At 32.2% G+C, this 22,742-nt stretch overlaps 1 long non-coding RNA gene across 4 annotated transcripts; it reads left to right on the top strand.

Annotated features, from left to right (window-relative positions):
* Positions 1-581: 581 nt before the first annotated feature.
* LOC130671619 (uncharacterized) lies at positions 582-16,226 on the top strand. 4 transcript variants are annotated; one of them, XR_008990541.1, is made up of 4 exons: positions 582-684; positions 1,049-1,334; positions 2,172-2,706; positions 16,063-16,226. It is a non-coding gene; the product is annotated as an uncharacterized LOC130671619 (long non-coding RNA). The 4 variants fall into 4 exon arrangements; XR_008990542.1 differs by lacking the exon at positions 582-684 and adding an exon at positions 731-857; XR_008990540.1 differs by lacking the exon at positions 582-684 and adding an exon at positions 742-949.
* Positions 16,227-22,742: the final 6,516 nt, after the last annotated feature.

Genomic DNA, 22,742 nt, shown 5'->3' with positions numbered 1-22,742 from the left:
TTGAACTAACATTCTTAATTTTCTCGATATCATTAAATACAATTAAATCCCACATTGAAAAGGTAGCCTTAAGGGCCAGTTTTCAAATTGGGATTATTTTTATCTGGGTTTAAATTATTATTGCTGGTCTGTCTATATATTATTCGTGTCCTAGCAATAATAATTTCAACCCGGATAAAAATAAACCTGGTTTGAAAAACTGGCCCTGAGGGTCACTTTTGAATCTTGGTACTTTCTAACTTGGTTTCAATTATAAAGTTACAGAAAATTCCCCGGATTGATGAACTGGCTCTCAACGATTAATTATAGAATTATTTCGGGCCAGTTTTTCAAACCGGGTTGATTTTTATCCGGGTTTTAATTAATATTGCTAGTATATCTATATATAAATAATATACAGATATACCAGCAATGATAATTAAATCCGGATTAAAAATAAATATGGTTAGAAAAACTGGCCCTTAGTGTATCTATACGTTAATAGATAAACCAGCAATAATAATTAAAACCCGAATATGTACATACATATGATCCGATAAGGTTCATATATGATTCAACTGTTTTGCAAAAAAACGGAAATACCTAAATCTCTCGAAAATCGGATTATCAAACAACAAAAGCTTTTGAAAATGGGTAATTCGGTACATATATATCTATTTTCATAAAATGGTGATAGTACAATTGGTATGTTTTCTAAATTATTATTGATAATACCAATACAAAATTGATCTCACACATATTTCACTGAATAATTATAATGGAATGTTTGATCTTTCTACTGAATATTCTAATTTCACCCTTATGAATATACTATTTTGGTTATGTTAAGCTATAAATTTTTGTGATTATTTAAAAATGTAAATCTCAACCAAAAAATCAATGCTTGCATAAATTGAACTTTTATTTTAAATGATAATAAAATATATTTTTTTGCTTATTTATCATAAATGTATCCTTTGTGAAAGAGATACTGGTTGTAGAATAATTTTTGGTGCAACCTGCCATCACAATAATTTTTTCTTAATTAAAAATTTTTTTTTCTCTACAGTTATTAAATTTGATCAAATATAGTGAACTGTCAGAAGATACTGAAGAACGGACATATGTTATCGCATGAAAATGGATTATTTTGCCTTGAATATTATTGATATTTTATAGACATTAATAAAAATGTTTAAATCACATTCATTCTTCCGTAAAAATTTTTGTCTTCAAATTATGGCATCAAATACACAACAAAAAAGCACTGCTTATCATCAATCTCCAAAAATTTAAGTATTGAATATGAAAGCAAAACTAATCATTTCTTAAATTCATTGAACTCACGAATTGAGGTACTCATACAATAAAATTAAGTGGTTTACTTTCTCATTTAAAGGGGGACCACTAGTGTGAAATTTTGAAAAAATCAATATTTTTTTGCATTTTTCAATAGTCCATACCTTCAAAAATAACGTACCATAATTTTAAATGCATATCTCAAATAGTTTTTTTGCGTTACAACCATCTGAAGTCCAGCTGCTTATCGGTTCTCGAAAATACATTTTTCAAAATTGCTGCAGTTATAACTCAAAGACAGATTATCCGATCGATTTGATTCAAGTTGCAGCTTCTTTTATATATGTTTCTACGGACTATAAACCTCCATTTTCCCGATTGAATGAAAAATGTAATTTTGGCGCGCCAAAAATCATCAAGTTTTTGCGCAAAATTTGAAATTTTTTTAAAAACTCCACCATTATGTTAAATATTAATTTTTTCTCAGCCCGAGGGTACGAAAAAAACCTTTAATTTAATAAATTTTTTGGTTTCTTCGATTTCATGCATTGTGGTGGTCGCTATCACTACATCAGTTGGGGGACTTTTTTTTTAAGCGTTGAGAGGTTGTGAATTTTTCGTTCACTCGCTCAATTTTTAATTTTTTGGTCTAAAAATTTTATTTTGTATTCATGATATATCCACAAGTATATCCTTGAAAGATAAAAACATTCCATGTAGTAGTTTTCGTTAAAAAAATTTCCAAAAATCATCTTTTTTCAGGAAATCATACTAGTGGTCTTCCTCAAATAGCTGTACTGAACTTATATTCATTTTCATTTCAAATATTTAATATTTTGCATATATACATATATATATCTATATATATATATATATATTTTTTTTTTTTATAGAACCAATAAAGTCAGTATAATTGATTGTATTTACAACATTGAAATAATTGAACCTTACTCTCAAACGATTAAATATTATACTCAAAATTTCAACAAAATTATCGATGCATTTATTTTTTAATTACATGTATTGAATTAATAATTTACCAAAAAATTATGAAAGAAATAACAAAGATCCAGAACCATGAAGACGTTCCTTCTACTGAAGAAAGTGTTAGAGGAAAGGAAAAAATAAATCAATCAGAGAAGCAACAAAAATATATATCAAAAAAAAAAAGGCTACATGGATGTCCTGGATGTCATTTAGATGCTCGAGAATGTTCTAGTCACTCAGGCAATCATTGTTTATATTGTATTTCTCGAACTGGAGGTAGTCATCAGTACTTAAATCATTTTCGAGAGTATAATGAAGAAAATTTTCAAGAATCCCCAGAAGTTGTTAATGAAGAACATAAACATAGCAGTGAGTGTGAGGTATCCCAAGCTAATGGATGTCGAAAGAACTACAGACAATGTGGCTATACACCTATTCTTCGTAAGTACTGTTGATGGTAGCATCATGTAACTAACTATGTCATAGCCCTGCTTAGAATATCTCATAGAATCCATTAGATTTTCATAAATTCTTATAGAAATTTTATAGGAATGAATGAGTTTTATGAGAAGTGCTATAGTTAAGTATAGGGCCTTTCCCTTATATATACAGCTATAAGAATCTATCGGATTTTTTAAGCAGGGAGACATTGGTTAGACTTTGAATGCAGGCAAACTTAGAGAGTGCGATACATAAACATCCAATTCAGTTCAGCGTCGGCTTCCGTAAACATACACGCATGAAACGACAATTATGTTGTAGTAAATAAATAAGACAAACACGACTAACATTTTAACCAAGGCATGCATTGAGAACTTATTAAATAGACTAGACGTTAGGCTTACTCGTTAGAGTACGTAGTCGCATCTGAGGTGCAGAGTTGGGATATCGCTAGAGACTTCAGCCTTACTCTACCTGTACTTTTTAGTTGGTGGTTGGGGCCTAAGTCCTGTTGCAGATGCTCATGTGCTTTTTTATATTTTAATATATTATGAGGTGAAATTTACGTGAGCCTGATTGAGGTGCCACCTATATTGTTTGGAATACTGACCGTGGACCTCTCAAGACCTAGGTGGAATGAGGTGAAAAAGATATGTTGTTCAGGGTTATAAATGATTTTAAGGACTTCCTAAAATAGCGCGACCAATCTGTGCAGTCAGACCTTCAGCTGCCCCGATACATCACATTATTATCTAGAGCGGGAACATTCCCTTCATACTCTCTCCGTTTATGCTCAATAAAATCTCAAATAAACAATTATCTGTTCACGAGGTTATAAGATGATAATTTATCCTTGGAGTTATTTGGACTTTGACATTTTAAAACTACTTATAGTCATAAAATTACTCGTGAAGAAAATATAATTCATTTCAATTAATTTAACAAAGTTGCTTTAGTTAAAGTTGGTTTCTTTCAACGCCTGCACTTTGCAAAGCCGTTGCCACAGTTATTTTGGCTACGGATAATACCCCTTTTTTCAAGCACAATACAATCAATATTATGATCAGAATATCGAAATAAACAGCTCTAGCTCATTATTAGCGTTTCACTGGGATCAATGTACTTCTCTGTGTGTAGGGTAAAACTCACAGCCACTGCGAGACTGTTTATAAAGAACTCTGATTATTGATTTTCTTCATACTTACTTGAAAGATTCTTCTATAGCACAAATTTCATGTCTTGGTCTACATACCACTTGGCCAAGAGGAAACATAGTTTCTTCTTTTGCTTTCCTAAGAAGTCACTTAGAAAAAGAAAGTGTAATTTAATTCATATAACAGAGCCATCGGTTCAAAGTTGGCTTCTTTCGATAAAATCAAGTGATCAACGGTGGATATTTTTTGAAGGTATCTTTAAAGAATATACACTATTAGCATGTGGGATCTAACAATACCTACGTGAACTTAACCTTTATTAACGAACATCTTTTCTATCTCAGAAAATAAAAAGACTTCGGTACAAGTGAGCTTTGAAAGGTCCACTTATAGCATCATTCCTCGATTACTGGTTAACAGACAGCTTCTAAAAAAATAGGAAGACGAATCGAACCCAGACCATATCAGTATCGCGCCGAGTGCTCTACCAGTTGAGCTATCCGGAACTAAACTATATTCTGTTCAATTTGATCGATAACTTATTGAGTCACACCGTCCATCGTACGGTAATACACCAATTTTTAAATATAGTGAAACCTAAACTTACAATTAACCTTCTCAATAACACAATTTATAGATAAATTGAGAAAAATATAGATAGCCCGAACTGGGAATCGAACCCAGATTGTAGTGTTGGACAATACCTTTAAAATCATAATTTTTACGATGTGGCATTGAAAATTTCATTTAGGAAATAATACTTCAGACAAATAACACAACGTCTTAAGCTCTTATTTGTAAGACTATAGTTGGAAATAGTTGCGTTTGGCTTGTTCAAGATCTGTCCAAGGCTCGAAAGTGACCTTGAGTTTTGGGTAGATCTTGAGCAAGCCATGCGCAAGTACCTATTGTAATTAACTGGCGCACGAAATGCGTCAGACACTGTTTCATTGTACGTATTTAAGATATATTTAATATTCTCGCCTATGATACCATGAGCAAGACCTACACAAATGTTGATATAGGTTTCTTGATACATGATCTTGCGGAAAACACATACATAAAATAAAAAGGCTAGCAGCAATGGGTCTTGCTCAAGATACTTATTCCAGAATTTTGCTTAAACACATGTTACTAGGGTGATTTTTCTCGATGTTTTATATAATTATCTTAGAAAATAATAGATGTTTGTAAGGCGGCAAGTTTCGAGGATTTACTTGAGTCGTTAGCACGGTTTTGTAGTTGATAAAAATACAGAAAAAGAATTTTATTAATTCATTATTTATATACAAAATGTTCAAATTCTTTATGGAATATTGTGTCAGTTTATACCTCGTTACTTGTAAATTCTGCAAGATGCTATATTATCAATCGACAATATAAATAGTTGTATTCCTGGTCGGTAATTAGGTAATTGGAGGATTTTATTCTCACGTCATCTGATGTGCAGGTTGGGGCGTAACAATGTTAGGTGATTAGCATAAAAATAGTTTTTTGGTCTTATGAACCTCTCTATAATGGTTATCACGTAGATATCTATATTACCTCTATAGATTAAACTCTGAAAAAGTTATCAGAACGATAACTTCATTTTGTGAGCTCTTAAAGACATTATCTTGATAAGTTTTGCACATTATGATAAGGCCCATTCTGGGACGGTACAGTATAGATACATTACTTTGAATGGATATTTTGTTCTAATATAAAGGTTTTAGCTGTGTATTGTTTGACTTTGCAAATTTCGTTATAGTAACAGCATTTGGGTTTGAAAAATCTGAAACTTCGTCACAAATTTTGGTATGATTCGAATCTGATTCATCGAGTATACTTTATTCTTACTTCTATTCGATTTTGAGAATAATCAATATATGAAAATGACTCAAAGTTTTGAGACCATTGGATTAATCAAAATGATTCACGCTTATAGTATACTTATTGTTCAGTCACGAGCTACCGAACTCGCAACTGACTTCAAGGTCAGCATAGTACCGGGTCCCTCACTATTTGGGCCCGGTACATACAATTTCTTGCTTATGGTTGTGTCAAGTCAGCATGAGAGCTTTGCTACCAGCCAACCAATTAGAAAAATTAGCGGCTAACTACTACCTGTTGATGCGCTGTTTAGCCAATGGGAAAATTCACTTATGCAGCCATGCTATACACGTCACCACCGAGCGGCAACGCAGGGAGAGGACGCCACCATGATTCACATTACACCTAATGCAGTCTAACATACTACCACGTGCTATCAAAACGCTTCGCTACTTCTAGATAATCTAATAATTATTCTTGTGTTATAATTCCGCTAAATTAACGTTAAAATATCTTCAACAATTAGCTAGTACATCAAAGCTACTATTTATTGAGTATATACAAAATTGTTGCTCGCGTATAATAAATTTATCATAAATTAATTATTGCGTTCTGAACCACTACCAACCACTTGCCGAGTTTATACGTGAGTTTTTTCATAGTCTCATTCGCTCTCACGTATAATTCTAGTCGCATTCGCTATTAAGTATTATTTTCTCACAGTTTCAGTGTACATATTGTAAATAAAACATCAAAATTATTAATTTTTAATTTTTGTGTAATTTTTAGTTGTTAAATTAAACCACACCTACACCAGAATCGCGCATTGCATTCGCTCATTTTACACTTACTACATTAATAACTTTAATAAAATTATACAAGGGGTACTGCTACCTTGGTCGTCCATTTTTAGGGCGCCACTGGAAGTATTAATGTTTTCCTAAGACCGGGTCTTAGTCTTTCAGGGTCGTAGTAAAATTCATTCGTAAGAGCGGGATGAGGAAGGATAATTTATAGTTAATTAATATTTTTTTTAAAATAACAATTTTAACTTAAATTTTTGAAGGGAAATACATTCAGTTCAAAAGTTTATAAATGTATGTATATATATATATATATATATATATATTAGGGTGGGTCAAAAAAATCGAATAATTTTTTTTTGACTTTATACTCTGAAAAATAGGTTCGTAGACACCTAAAAAGAATTCTCTCCAAGTATGAACTCTTAATTATAACGGGAAGGTCCTCCGCTTTGCGGGTTTCTATTTTTTTCGAATAATCAGATAAAAAAATTTATATCTCGCTTCCAACTGCTTGGAAAAATATTCCGTGGCATAGACTTTGTAAGAAATTGAACGCTCTACAAAAAAGGTCTCTTATGATTTTTTCAAAAACCTAACCGATTAAAAGATATTTCTAGTTGAAGTTTGGCTATTTTAAGGAAAATATTCGTTTTTATTATGAATTTTATAAGTCGATGAAAAAAAATTATTTCGGATTGCGGCACTCATGATTTTGTAGGAAATTTACTGCTCTACAAAAATGGTTTCTTATGATTTTTTGATTAAGTGGAGCCGTTACGAGATATTCATCGTCAAACATTAACGAATATCAATATTTCCAGTTTTTGATCAATAATTCGATAAATTTTAATTTAAACTATGAGTTTCAGGAAAATTTACATAAATTTGAGTTTCGATCGATAAAGAAATGTTATAAACAATTTTTTAACTTCCCGCTAAGAAAATTGTAAATTTTCAAAAATTCGGGAAGTTTTTGGTTTCGGTCCGATTTACGAAAATCGAATGTCCATCAGATGTCGACGTTTCGAGGTCCTAGGAAGCTATCCTGACTAATTTCACGATGATGTCCGAGTGTATGTATGTGTGTACGTACGTACGTACGTACGTACGTACGTACGTATGTATGTATGTAAATATTCATAACTCTTGAACGGATGAACCGATTTTGATCGTTAAGGTGTCATTCGACGCGACTTGTTAATGTCTTGAGGCCGTAGAAATTTGAACTTAATCGGTAGGGTGCGTTCAGAGATATTTCAAAAATAAAATTTTTTCAAAAATGTTTTATTTGGATAACTTCCAATTTGCTCGATGGATTGATTCCAAAATCTAATCAGCTCTAAAACTCTATAAGCCGCGTCGAATGCCACCTCAATCATCAAAATCGGTTCATTCGTTCAAGAGAAACCGTTGACGAAAGAATTCAAAAAAAATTTTTTCCTTGGTTTTTTTGAAATTTCTCAAAAACGGCTGAATAAATCAATTTCAAAATTCGACCAGCTTTAGAACTTGATAAAACGCGTCGATTGCCACCTCAACCATCAAAATCGGTTAATTCGTTCGCGAGATATCGTGGAAGAAAGAAATGCTAAAAAATGGTTTTTTACAAAACAATGGCATACAAAAGTATTTGCGAGCTCGAAGAGCTCGAAAATATATTCACAATAATGTTTTCGAGCTCAGCGGGAAGTTTTGGGGCTGGCCCGCAGGGTCAACTGACAGACCGATTTTTTAATATTGTTTTCAGTCTTGAGCTTGTTTGATTGCATTAAAACAAGAAATTAGAGCATTTTTTTCGACATATAGCCGATGATTAGTTTAATTTGAAGTGAATGACATATTTTTTTGTCAAATTTAATATGAAAAGTATTGAATCAAGTGAGAAACAACCAGTATTTAACTTTTTTATAGATAAATTTTTTATTGAATTATCAATTTGGAGAACTGAAAATGTACTGATAAAAAAGTAGACAACGAAGATAGTTAAGAAAAACAACATAGGTGGCGCTAGCGTTAGAGTACCAACAGAAGAAGTAATGTAATTCAGAACAAAAAGCCTCTCTCACAAAAAAATTTATGTATAATTGGTAGAATAAAATTTGAAAATACATACTAAACAACCGTAATAATATGAAATGCCAATGCAATTGACATTTTAAATTATTACAAATAAAGCTTACAAAAAATATCATTAGAACAAAAACTTCTTAGTGAATTTTTGAACAAATAACTCCTGTAGGAGTGACTTTTATGATAGAAATTTAAATTTATGTAAATTTTCCTGAAACTCATAGTTTAAATTAAAATTTATCGAATTATTGATCAAAAACTGGAAATATTGATATTCGTTAATGTTTGACGATGAATATCTCGTAACGGCTCCACTTAATCAAAAAATCATAAGAAACCATTTTTGTAGAGCAGTAAATTTCCTACAAAATCATGAGTGCCGCAATCCGAAATAATTTTTTTTCATCGACTTATAAAATTCATAATAAAAACGAATATTTTCCTTAAAATAGCCAAACTTCAACTAGAAATATCTTTTAATCGGTTAGGTTTTTGAAAAAATCATAAGAGACCTTTTTTGTAGAGCGTTCAATTTCTTACAAAGTCTATGCCACGGAATATTTTTCCAAGCAGTTGGAAGCGAGATATAAATTTTTTTATCTGATTATTCGAAAAAAATAGAAACCCGCAAAGCGGAGGACCTTCCCGTTATAATTAAGAGTTCATACTTGGAGAGAATTCTTTTTAGGTGTCTACGAACCTATTTTTCAGAGTATAAAGTCAAAAAAAAATTATTCGATTTTTTTGACCCACCCTAATATATATATATATATATATATATATACAATATAACGCGCCGTTCTCTAACGATAGCGTCCTCAATTCTAAACCGATCTTAATGAAACTTAGTATACTTATTCTATGGACGATTACCTTGGATGAGTTCGAAGATGAGCCAATTCGGCCAATAAGTTTAGAAGTTATAGTTCATCGAAATTTTGTAAAATTTTCATAAAAAATTTGTTTGCCACTTCAACTGAATGTAACTTCTAAACGGAAAGAGATAGTTAATTTTCGTTTGGTCCATATGAAAGCTCGTTCGATTGCCTACAATTTTGACTATACAGCTCATTGATTTGACCATTTTTTCTAGTAGATAAATGGTTTTGAACATTTACAAAATATTATAAAAACTAATTTTATGCAGGTTTTCACTTTGATTATAGCCACAATTTCAAACCGATCACCTTGAAACTTTGTATACGTATTCTGTGGGTGACTACCTTGTTCGAGTTTGAAAATGAGCTCAATCGGTCGATTAGTTTAGAAGTTATAGCATTTTAAATTTTCAAAATGTCTAAAATTCGTATTTTTACTTATTCTTCCTTCAATATCTTTTGAATGTGATAACTTATCGACTTTATATCAAATTCATCTGAAAGCTCTTCAAATAAGCTTTAATTTTCATGTCTATATATATATGCCTAGACCACTGAAATTACTCATTTTACCATTCATTCAATGAAATTTTGCTATTGCATCAGTCCTCCTACTTCTTAACACATTCATGGAGCTACTTAAATTTATATTTTCGCAGTGTGACACTTATAAAATCCAAACATCTCAATTCAGTGGGTACATACAATTTTGTTTTATCGACAGTGTATAAATGATATGATATATCAATAACAAGATTAACATTAGTTATGATGATAATATTCTCAATATCTACTCGTCGTTTGATATTCTAATAGGCTTTATATTTCAAATATTAGTACTAATTTTAAGTATGACACTTTGATGTATCACAATCAATTTTTAATCTTAGAATATTTCATTAGTAGATTTTATTGAAAGCAAATTATCGCCTTTGTCCTTATGGTAGAATTCTCGAGCATTAAAACCATAATCTATCATAATTTTTCGAATAGGGTCCGGAATACCATTGGTCCGATAGTTTGAATATATGTATACGTATCTTGAAATAACGTCAAATCAAAACATATAGTGCATTATCATCAAAAATTCTTCTGAAGCTCATTTCGTTAGCTTCAATTTTTGGCATTATACTTATAATATTTTGATTTTTTTTTGTTTTATCATCTCGAGAGTTTTTAAGAAAATGTAAAAAAAATTTTTATTTCATTATTAACTTTTATTTGAACTGTGAAAAAAAATTAAACAATGAGAAATCTACTTCCATTTCGGCTGCCGAATGGCCTTTTTTTTTGTATTAAATTAGTGATGAACTACTTCCCTGCGACACCCCACACAACACATCCTTCCATGCCGAAATCCTACCACCGATAGCAAGCACTGTCTGTAATCTACCCTTCAAGTACGACATAATCCAATTAATCACTGTATCACTAAAACCCATAGCTCTTAACTTAAGTATCAATATATCAAACACTACTGAGTCAAAGGTCTTACTAAAATCAAAGAAAACCGCTATTATTACCTTCGATTCATCCATACTTAACCTCACATCATCGCAAAATTTTATAATAGTATCCTGCATATTCAGACCTACCCGGGAAAGCCGTTTGAAACTGGTCAACTATCCCATTTACCAATAGAGAATCTAAGATCTGGTCATCGACGCATCTCTCAAGAGCTTTTGATAAAGTACAAAGTAATGAAATCGGTCTATAATTAGAGTACTCAGTCGGACTACGAACTTTTGGCAAAGGCAATACATTGGATTTCTTCCAAGCTGACGGAAAACTACCCTCTGAAAGCGACTAATTAAATAACATCGTTATATACGGCAGGAAGGAAGACATTAAAACCTCATAAGTTTTTATTTGAAAGCCATCCGTACCCACAGACCCGGAAGTTAATCTCACGCATGCTTGTCTAACAACAGCAGGAGTAAGTTTCTTGAAAGTAAACGAGTTATCACATTTTACCACACAAGCATTGAAGTATTTACTATCGATATTTTGCAACGGCGGACCGGCTGCCGAAACAAAGAAATCGTTTAAATTATCAAAATTGAGATTTAGTTCAGTAGTCGAATCTGTACGTTTTACCAAGCCTAAGTTACGGAAATCATTTTATAACGATCTTGCATTTTTGCAGTCCCGAAATTGACGATCAAAGTAACACTTCGTTGCATCAATTATTTTCCACTTAATCACTTTACGCATTTCCACATACTTCTTGAAGGCATTCCTGATCTTCTATATATCCTGTAGAGTTTTGACCGATGACGTTGAAGAACTTTAATATCCCATGTAATCCATGGCGCTGCCTTGTCACGAATCTCAATTTATCTTAATGGAGCTATCATCTCAATGACCTGGCCAATGTGACCATGAAGCAGATCATTCATATCATCAACTGACTCTGCATCTTCGACATTAGATAAATTCGAGTCGTTGAAAATATCCTGGAGACGATTGTCATTAATTAGAGTCCAATTCCTGCACTAAATTTTCTTCCGTCCTCGCAATGGGATAGCATAGTCATACTCTAAGAAGATGAGATCATGATCAGCTAAAAATGGTTCCGATGATTGTCATGACGATATAACAAAATCTTCATTGCTAACTAGTACGGCTATACAATTTAGCCGGTTAAGCCGGCTAAAAAAGTTAGCTAAGTTGATTAGCTAACTGACCGATCAGCGTGGCTAATTTAACCGGTTAACTAAATTAGCTCAGCTAATTAGCTAACGACTAACCGGCTAAACGGCTAATTTTTTTTTTTAAGGTATTTAATGATTTTTTATTAACAAACAGGCTCAAAAAATAATATTAATGTTTTTTTTAATAAATAAAACGACAATCGAATAATTTATTAGTTTAATTAATATTTTATAATTTTTTATTCATAAAAATGGCTTTTACAGTAATTGCTAAATTTTTTTTCTGTGATATCTCTATTTTGGTAGAGGAAAATTAATAAATTTGTGTTTTCGGGAAGCAAGCAGTTCCGTTTAGAACTTATAATATTTCCGATTGTGGAAAAAACTCTTTCAGAGGGTGTGCTTGATGCTGGAACAGCTAAAAATCTTCTCGACAGTCTAGCCAGTAGAAGAAACTTAAATATGGCTACCTCACAATTTAAAAGATAATCCAAGTCCTTTTCTCTTTTGTTTTTGTTGGCAACTACTGATGTCTTTTCGAAATTTCCGTTGATCATAATCTTTAAAAGGTAGCCATATCTCAAAGTTTTGAGAGAATGGTAAGCTTTGAAAGCGATAATTCAAATCACCAGAATGATGTATATGAAAGAGAAATCAATAGCTTCAAAATGGAGCCAAATATTGATCATGATGATAATCGTCTTCATTGGTTGCATTCAAAACGCCATAAGTTTCTTCTACTGGCTAGACTGTCGAGAAGATTTTTAGCTGTTCCAGCATCAAGCACACCCTCTGAAAGGGTTTTTTCCACAGTCGGAAATATTATAAGTTCTAAACGGAACTGCTTGCTTCCCGAAAACACAAATTTATTAATTTTCCTCTACCAAAATAGAGATATCACGTAAAATAATTTAGCAATTAATGTCAAAGCCATTTTTATAAATAAAAAAGTATAAAATATTAATTAAACTAATAAATTATTCTATCGTCGTTTTATATGTTAACAAAAACCCTTAATATTATTTTTTGAGCCTGTCTGTTAATAAAAAATCATTAAATGACTTAAAAAAAAATTAGCCGTTTAGCCGGTTAGTTGTTAGCTGAGGTAAGCTAGATTAACCGGTTAAACCGCCAGCTAATTAGCTAAGCTAATTTAGTTAACTGGTTAAATTAGCCAAGCTGATCGGTTAGTTAGCTAATTAACTTAGCTAACTTTTTTAGCCGGCTTAACCAGCTAAATTGTACTGCCCTACTAACTAGTCAGTGATCAATCCACGAGTGACCGCTCGCTGTATGATGAGTAGCTCTAAAGTCAACTAGATGTAAACCAAGACCACCACAAAACTCCAGGAGACTGTCTGATCTAGAATTCGTAACAAGCATATTGATATTAAGATTTCCAAGAAGTATGGTTTGCATTTAATGAAGCATGATGTCATCAAGATCATTCTCAAGAAGATTTAGTGATGAAGAAGTAGGTGAGTTATACACGACTTTAATGAAGATCTTTTGTCTCGTTGAATGCCAAATTTTGATGAGTAAATATTCTTGATTACTAGGAATGTAAACAGAACTTACAACAAACTTGGACGACAGAGAATTTCTGATGTAAAATGCAACACCTCCGCCATGCTTATTGGACCTACCATTTCTATAAAGTGCAAAAGATGGCATGTGAAACTGATCATCTGATATATTGAAATTCAGCCAAGTCTAACTTACAGCAATAACGTCAAAAGTATGAGTTCTAAAAAATTCTTCAAACAAGCTGAAATTGCAATTTAATGACCGAATATTGACATGGCAGACATTGACCGGTAATTGAGTGGTAGATGAAGGTATTCTATCTGGTCCAGAAGCCGGCCTTGGCGGAACGTGTAGTAGCTAGCGACGTGATTGTATTATCTTCTCAAGCATCTCTAATCCCGTTGATGGCAGTAATTTTAGCTGCGGCTTCTCTGAATCAATCCTGACAAACACCGAGGCAGCAGCTATCCAGACATTTTTTGCCAAAAGTTTTGGGTAGCTCTTCAGTATCTGCAGTCTGAATTTATAAAAAGCCGGTGATTGCCGACGATGCAGACGAACAGAGTTTTGACAATTGTTTATTGGTAATTAATGAATTACTTGGCACCCAACTCAAATAATTTGAACAAGGTTGCCATTTGTAAGTGTAGTCGGACTTCACTCCGTTGATCTCCGGTGGTGAAAAATCCATTACAAGCCTTATAAAAGTAATAGAGTCAACTACCTTTGACTATCACACACACACACACACACACACACACACACACACACACACATGAGTCCCCTGGACTTGATTACACATAGGTGACTATTCTTAACCTAACTCAACGCGGCCACCGAGACCTTCTTCGTAGCTAAAGCATTATGATTAGGTCACGTGGCTTCCTGGAACCTCTACGTGATTACAATTTATCACTTAATTCACTAAATTCCATAGTTACACTTTTACACGGACACACTCTTTTAACATAATTTTCTTTACTTTAATTCAACACTATTAATTCGTTTAATTTAATTTCCCATTTTGAAACTACTAATCAATGAAATAAGTAATCATTTACGAACGCTTCCGTTTCCATTATATCATTCGATTAATAAATCTGTTGAAGCTAATTTTACGCATTAATATTTCGATACCATACTTACAATATCTCAAGAATGAATTTACCATCTTCGACTCTATGGCGACTTTATCATTAATAAATTGCTTAATTACTTTTATTACTTATTTCATTTATTTGTTTAGTTTATTCTAACGTTAATAATTGATTAATTATGCCTCGATCGAAGACTTAGTTCAAATGAATATTTTCGGCGTGTGTTTTCCACTAACTACCTGGAGTGTTCTGGAAGAATTTTTCCGGCGCGTGGTTTACACGACATGCCTAGAAACTTTTATTGCGTAGTGAATCCGGCCTCCTTGCCTGGATTTAACGGAACTAAATTTGTCTAAGTCGGGGTATGATTTAATATTATACGATAATTAACACTACAATACTCCACGGACACAACGTATAACTGCGTGTTTAATTGATTAATATTCCGGTGTCCCGGCCTGGAATATTTTAGGAAATACCTATCTCGTTTTCCGTTGATTCTTCCTCCGTCGTTGTCCAATATGAGCTGTCCTGGTCCGTGTCTTGTTCTCATTTGTCCGTGGAGTTGGTTCTAGACAGTGTATGTCTCGTGTTCATTTCCTCGCGTTAACGTCTTTCTCATATCAAATTCTCCTTTTCCGAAATACTCAAACTCTCCTTCAACCTGCTATTCAGACGCAATTAGTCATAAGTTGATAAAGAATACCGGCTTCCTGCCGGGTATTTGACTTAAAGATGAATGTGATCGCTTGCTTCCATAATGAAAAGCCAATTGCAACTAAGTTAATTATCTGATGTACGGTAGTCAGCAGTCCTGCGTCTAGATGGTTACCCGATCCTGCTAACTCTCTCTGGTCTCCCTGCTGTCTTACGATTTTATCAATTTTATTCGATTGTCTTCGGCTGATATCGGAAAACTCCTTCTCTACTTAATTATAATTAGGCCTAGCGTACGAGTATTTTCAATTAGCGCGCCTGGCGACAAGTCGAAAAAATTAATTGAAGGCTCGTTTGGGTTTACAGGTAGGGTAAGTGACCATCAATTAAAAATCACGATGTTGGTAGATAACGTAACCCTGTTTATTCCGTCACAAAATATATGAGTTTTATGAAAATGTTAGTAGAATAACTTTTTAGCACTATACTGAATATCTAGTCAGTTAAATTATTATGAAAATTACAATTTAAGATAGCAAATGTACGTTTGTAAAAATATTCTCCTTAATTGGAGTAATTCCTAGTAAAGAGAAATTCATCCAATGTTTAAGTATCGTACAATCTAGATTTGGCGACAGTCCGTTCCTTAACAAAACAGAAAAATCTTATTCAACTGAAGAATTTATTTATCATCTTGATAGGTAAATCAATCGGTCATGAAAGTGATTCTACTACTGAAGCTGTTAAATATTCATGGTATGGTGGGGGATTCGATTGTCAACGATGTGGGCATAAAGTATATCAAGCCGAAATGAAGGTTTCAATATTACGATGATTTTATTTATCAACCTTACAAACAGATAGACTGACACACAACCATACACATTTGTCTATATCTATTGAAACAATGTGAATTGTCATCTTCGTCCTCAGCCTTGCGGTTCCCATTTTTCCCCGTCTGATTGCCGACTGAAACTATACAAGTCTCAGTGCAGTGGTCACGTCGACGCATGTCCGTAAGGGTGAAGTAGGAACAATCCCGAGGCTAGTCCTACGCCCTGAATTATCGGTCAATCACTTCGATCCTGAATCAATTAGCAATAAGACGTATAATTCAGTTCTACTGTCATATACTAGCAATTTATTTGCGACTTTGTTAATACGGACAATTACTTTGTAAATCGGGAAATTAACTAGCGTTATAGTTGTATTACTAACAATTCTCTTGCGTTTATACTATACTGTCCAAAGTTACTGATTATTATAAATAAAGTTAGTACAAGTAAATATTACTGTACGTTACCGGCGATATACTCGCAATATAAAATTATACTGTGCCACACATCTTTCTACATTATATCCAGCGCTTGCATTTCCCTGTAAGTGATTTTAATTATTATAATTGGCAATAAACTTGCATAATTGTCTGATTAATTTCTTTTATTCCATCTATCATTGTTCATCCTATCTATATCCTAAAATACTGGTAAAAGTATTAAACAAACCACAAGTATTATTAGTTAAGTCATACACAATAATTAGAAGTCTATAAGAATAATCTATAATTTATAATTAATAAGCCGTGAGGTAAGTTGATAAGTTTTTCTACATACGTTGCCAAGTTTGAGCAAGTGTGGGTTCTTACTTTGCAAGAACCCTAGCCCATTGCTCTGTCCCGGCAAAATAGAATTTTTGTAGAGGCCAGCCTAAGCCAGGGTTCAACCCGCGTATCCTGGTGGCTGCTGGTTAGAATCGCATACAGAAAAGCGATTTGTCTCACTATATATAGGGCATTCCACACCAAATCGGAGTTTTTCAACGTTGCATTTTTGATTTCTTCTATTCTCTGACATTTTCTTGTACCTATCAAAAAACCCTTTTTGGCCAAGATTGAGATTTTTCTGATCATCATTTCAAAAGATGTGAAATTAAAAAAAAAGCTGTTTTTACAATTTTTTGCTCATAACTTCAATAATAATGGTTCAAATTCAGCGTTTTATTTTTATCAAAATTTTTGTTTTTTTATACATTTTTCGGAAAAAAATACAAAAAAATTGCGCCAAGTGTATTTTTGTATGATTTTAAAAATTTAAAATTGTAATCGTAATTTGAAAGTGCTTGTGTCCTTAAATTTTTTCGTAATTTTTTTACGTTTAACTTCTATTAATTCTACAAATTTAAAGCCCCGGCCAATAGTGGGATCTGGACAGTTAATATTTTTTTTTCTAATGATAGAAATTAACTCAAAATTACACAAAAAAAAAGTAAATAACAGCAAATAATAGTTTCAATAGTGAATACGACCGAAAAAAAATTCTTCAAATTTTCAAAAATAAAAAAAAATAGTAACTGTCCGAATTCCACTATCGGCAGGGGCTTGAAATTTCTAGAATTAATAGAAGTTAAACGTAGAAGTAAAACGTAAAAAAATTTCGAAAAAATTCAAGGACACAAGCAGTTTTAAATTACGATTACAATTTTAAATTTTTAAAATCATATATAAATACACTTGGCATAATTTTTTTGTATTTTTTTCCGAAAAATGTATAAAAAAACAAAAATTTTGATAAAAATAAACCGCTGAATTTGAACCATTATTATTGAAGTTATGAGCAAAAAACTGTAAAAACAGTTTTTTTTTTAATTTCACATCTTTTGAAATGATGATCAGAAAAATCTCAAATTTTGCCAAAAAGGGTTTCTTTATAGGTACAAGAAAATTTCAAAAAATAGGGAAAATCAAAAATGCAAGGTTGAAAAACTGTCCAATTTTTCATGGAATGCCCCATATATCTATAAGCGAAATACCACTGACTCACTCGTCACGAGGCAATTTGGCATAGATATTCAATTCTCTACATAGACGCTCACTAAGAACGGATTTTATGAAACTTTTATTCAAAATGGGCTTTTGAGCAACTTACCGAATCCTCTCTTCTCATTGGTATCTACCAAACGCGCTTCTCTGATTGGCTTCTACCAGATGACGTAGTAACCGTTGCTATTCGCTCCGAGGCCATCGAGGCCAGTGCCAGTGGCGGCGGTTTTACGCACTGTGTGACGAATATTTTGACAGTTTCTCGTGCTGTTACATGCAAATGTGAGTAATTTGTTTTATAAAAAATGTGCGATTGTTGACCCGTAAATCATGGAATAAAAAAAAAATCTGTCTATCGGTTGATCCTGCGGGCCAGCCCTAAAACTTCCCGCTATTTTCGAGCTCCTTGAGCTCGAAAACATTGTTGTGAATACACTTTCAAGCTCCTCGAGCTCGAAAATACTTTTGCATGCCGTTGTTTTCGAAAAAAAAAACGTTTTTTATCATTTTTTCTTCCAACGATATCTCTCAATCGAAATGACCGATTGAGGCGGTTGAGGTGGCAATCGACGCGTTTTTTCGAGATCTAAAGCTGATCAGATTTTGGAATTGATTTTGAGACAAATCGCTTTTTGTCATCGCGATTTTCACCAGCAGCCACCGGAATTCACGGGTTGAACCCTGGCTTAGCCTGGCTTCTAACGAATTTTATTTTACCTGAACAGAGCAGTGGGCTGGAGTTCTCGCAAAGCAAAGACTCGCACTTATTCAAACTTGGCAATGTATGTTAAAACTTACTAACTTACCTCACGGCTTACAATTTATAGATTATTTTCTTATTGTAGATTGAATTATCGTTCATGACTTAATTAATCATACTGTTATTAAACTATTCAAGAATCTTACCAGTAAAATAGAATATGGATAGGATAAACAGATAATAGATAAAGTGAATGATTAACGATTGCAACGATTGTTTATTGCCAATTATAATAATAAAAATTACTTACAAGAATATGCAAGCGCTGGATATAATGTAGATAGCACAGTGTAGTCTTATGTTGCAAGTATATTGCTGGTAACGTACAGTAATATTTAATTAAACTCACTTTAGTTATAATAATTAATAAACTAGAACAGTAAGGGATGATCGCAACAGACTTGCTAGTAATACAAACTGTAACGCAAATTAATTGAATTTTTGAAAATTTCCAATTTTCTTAGCGGGAAGTTAAAAACTTTTATTGAATGTTCTGTTATTAATTGTAAGAATACGTCTGTTAATTCAGGTTATAAATATTATTTTTTTTCCACGGATAATCCACTATCATTCCATTAATGTAATGAATGACCGCGTATATGTGCTTGCATTTAGCAGCAGCTTGCGAAATACAAGTACAAGATGTTTTAATAACATTTCTGTTGTTGTCGAGCTAAAAAATATAAAAATTACAATTAATTATTCAGATGACATTAAATACTAAATGAATGATACAGTAAATTTAATAGTTAATGATAAGTGAAATAAATATTCAAAAAATATATTTGAATCTGATATACTTCTAATTTTATTTTGTATGGAGCACTGGTGACACTTGTTCGTCTTATTACACTAGCAGTTTTATTATTAAACAATCTGGTACATTAGTTTCTCCAACCATTTCTTAATCAACTTCAGCCAATTTTTTTCCATTTACAATTTTTTGCGGATTAAATTTTATTGAGTGAGCAATGTTTTAAAAGCCAGTTCTCATAATTTTTTTCATCGTGATGATAGGTTACATGACATAAAATATTAGTTGAGATGATAAAATAATTGGTTTTACACAATACTTTAAATTTAAAAAAAGTTTATTTATTTAGTTCTCAAAAATACATTTTTTTTTTATAAAAAATTATTATTTATTAAAAAATGAAATGTTTTTAACAGCACTATTTACTGAGTGTGTTGCGTAATCACAACTACATTTCAAATTTGAATGTAGTTGCACTTCGGCAAATAGAGGCAGCACCTACTGGGGCCTAGTGTCTGTCAATTCAAACTTGACTAGCGCAGTGCGGCGCATGCGCATTGAATGTTCCTGCCTCGTGTCGAGAACACCGACGCCATTATCATTCGTTTTACGTATATTCATGTACTAACACTTGTTATATTTGATCAATTCATTTTGCGCTCATCACGAGTAATTGAATAAAAGTAATTAATTAACCCTGATTAAAAAAGAGAATTAAAAAGGACAAAAAAGAATTAATTTTTCAATATTTTTAATCCTTTTTAATACTGCCAATCCTCTCTTAAATGGCCACGTTACATGGCTTAATCCTTTCTAATTTTCTTCTTTAACCAGGGAAAAGCGTTCAGTGATAATTAAGCTTTATAAAAATATAATTATTTTTATAATTGCAAGCATAAAAGCTCAATTAATAATTATCAAAGAACTAAACTAATTCAGCGATCATCAACCACGAGGTTATTCATCGGGAAAGAAAAAGGTGCATACTTCATTCAATAATTACTTATTACCAGTGCTCAAATAATTAAAGGACTCAATATTACAATTAATTAATTATCATTATGCTCAATATTTTTAAATAAATTAACAGTTATATTTCGCTCAGTAGCCTCTGCAATCATGCTACCACGAGTTCAACAAATAAATTAAATTCAGTGCAATTTAATATGCGCTCATTAACTTCATTTAATTCTGTGATCATTATTATTAAGACTCAATAATTAAATTATTATGTATCTAGTGGACTAACCCATGCAATTTTCGGCTTAAATGTTTAATTCAAGCCTTATTTTATTTTATTTTAGGGATACGTTTCGATGTAAGTTTTCCTTTAATTCTAAGTTAACTAAAAATGAGTTAATTTCATAAGTCGATGGATATAGAAAATGCAAATTGATACATACGATTTAGAATTTACAGCGTCCTTTTTCCAATTAAATTTTGAGGCTGATTGAAAATTTGTTACTGGGTTTGAAAGATAGAATATTCACTTATAAACTTCCTACCTTTGCTGTGATAATTCTCGTTGATAATTTTTCTTCTTGGGGGACTCTTTCGTAGTAGACCCTTGGACTCCTGAGGTTTGTTCCTTGGACTGGTTTGACGATTTCTCTTTCTCTTGTGCAAGCAATGATCAAGCGAGGAAGGGTGGTCAATATTAACTAACTTAATTTTAATTAATGAAGCACAAAAACAGTCTTTTACTTTGATTTTCCTTTTATTTAACTTTTAAACTTTAATCTTTTATAAACAAAAATGCCTCCATTTTTCTTAAAAGAAATTAGAGATGATACTCTTTAAAGGCTTTTATTTTTATGTTTAAACATTTGTTACACTTTAGTATACACTGATATTTTCTTATTCTTTATGTGGTTAATGTTGTGCTTTAATGGAACAAAATTCCTTTAATTTTCCTAAACGGAATTAGAGATGGTACTCTTTAAAGGTGATTTCTTTTATTTTTAAGCATGTAAATTCACTTTTAGTTACAATATTGGTTTTTAAATTTTGTTGCACTGAACAGTGCTATTAAACACTTAACTACTGACTCACAACCGATAACACTATTTTTTTTTTATTGAAATATTCTTTTTCTTTATAAACTTTTCTTCGCGATGCGATTTTATTTTTGCTTTCTTTGAGCGGTGTATTTTTTTTTTTTTTTGTATATATTTTTATATATCACTGCTATATAACTTTTTCTTTATTTTTTTAATTTTTTTTTGTTATAAATAAATAGTATATATATTTATTTTGTGGTTTGCTAATTTTATTTCCTGAATAAAATTGTACGCGATTTGTGAAAGATACTATGTACCGAATTATGACTCTTTGCTGAAAACTTTGAATTCAGCTAATGACCGGAATGCAAACCTGTGCTCGGTAGAGTAATTGCTTTGTTTTGTATATTTGTTATAAATATATAGTATATATATTTATTTAATTGGTTTTGATAATTTTATTTTCTGAATAAAATTATTTGAGAGATTTTTAAAAAGATACTATGTACCAAATTGCGACTCTTCGCTGAAACTAATCAACTGATAACCGAAAAGCAAACCGGTGCTCGGTAGAGTAATTTGCTCTTGAAAAATTTTGTAGGTGCAACCATGGGGGTCCGAGTTTGGGAAGGAGGGGGTTTTCAACGTCTTACATAGTAAGAGATGTCCCGTTGACGGAACTTCATTTAGCTCAATGTTAATTGTGGGTGTTGCTACGCATTAGAGTGACCGTAGTTATTACTAAGTGGGGACTAAGAATAAGGGAATAAAAGACGGGCGAAGAAATCTCTGCAATTGAACTACTCCTGGTTTCTTATGAGAAAATGGAATATTTATTCCTTTGGAGCGTTTAACATGAATTAAAAAAAAAGGTTGTGAAGTCGGACATAACAAAGGTTTTCAATAATTTACTTTGCTCGGTAACCTCTGATTTCATGTTACTTTTCATTATGACATTTTTACAGTCAAATCAGTGTTCAACTAAACTCAAATCAATTATTTAAATCAATTACTCGAACTCAATTACTCGAACTTAATTTTACAATTTG

The sequence above is a fragment of the Microplitis mediator genome, chromosome 7 (genome assembly GCF_029852145.1).
Source record: "Microplitis mediator isolate UGA2020A chromosome 7, iyMicMedi2.1, whole genome shotgun sequence".
NCBI classification, from domain to species: domain Eukaryota; kingdom Metazoa; phylum Arthropoda; class Insecta; order Hymenoptera; family Braconidae; genus Microplitis; species Microplitis mediator.
Note: the sequence above shows the minus strand (reverse complement) of the source record. Positions and strands in the feature narration are given on the sequence as shown.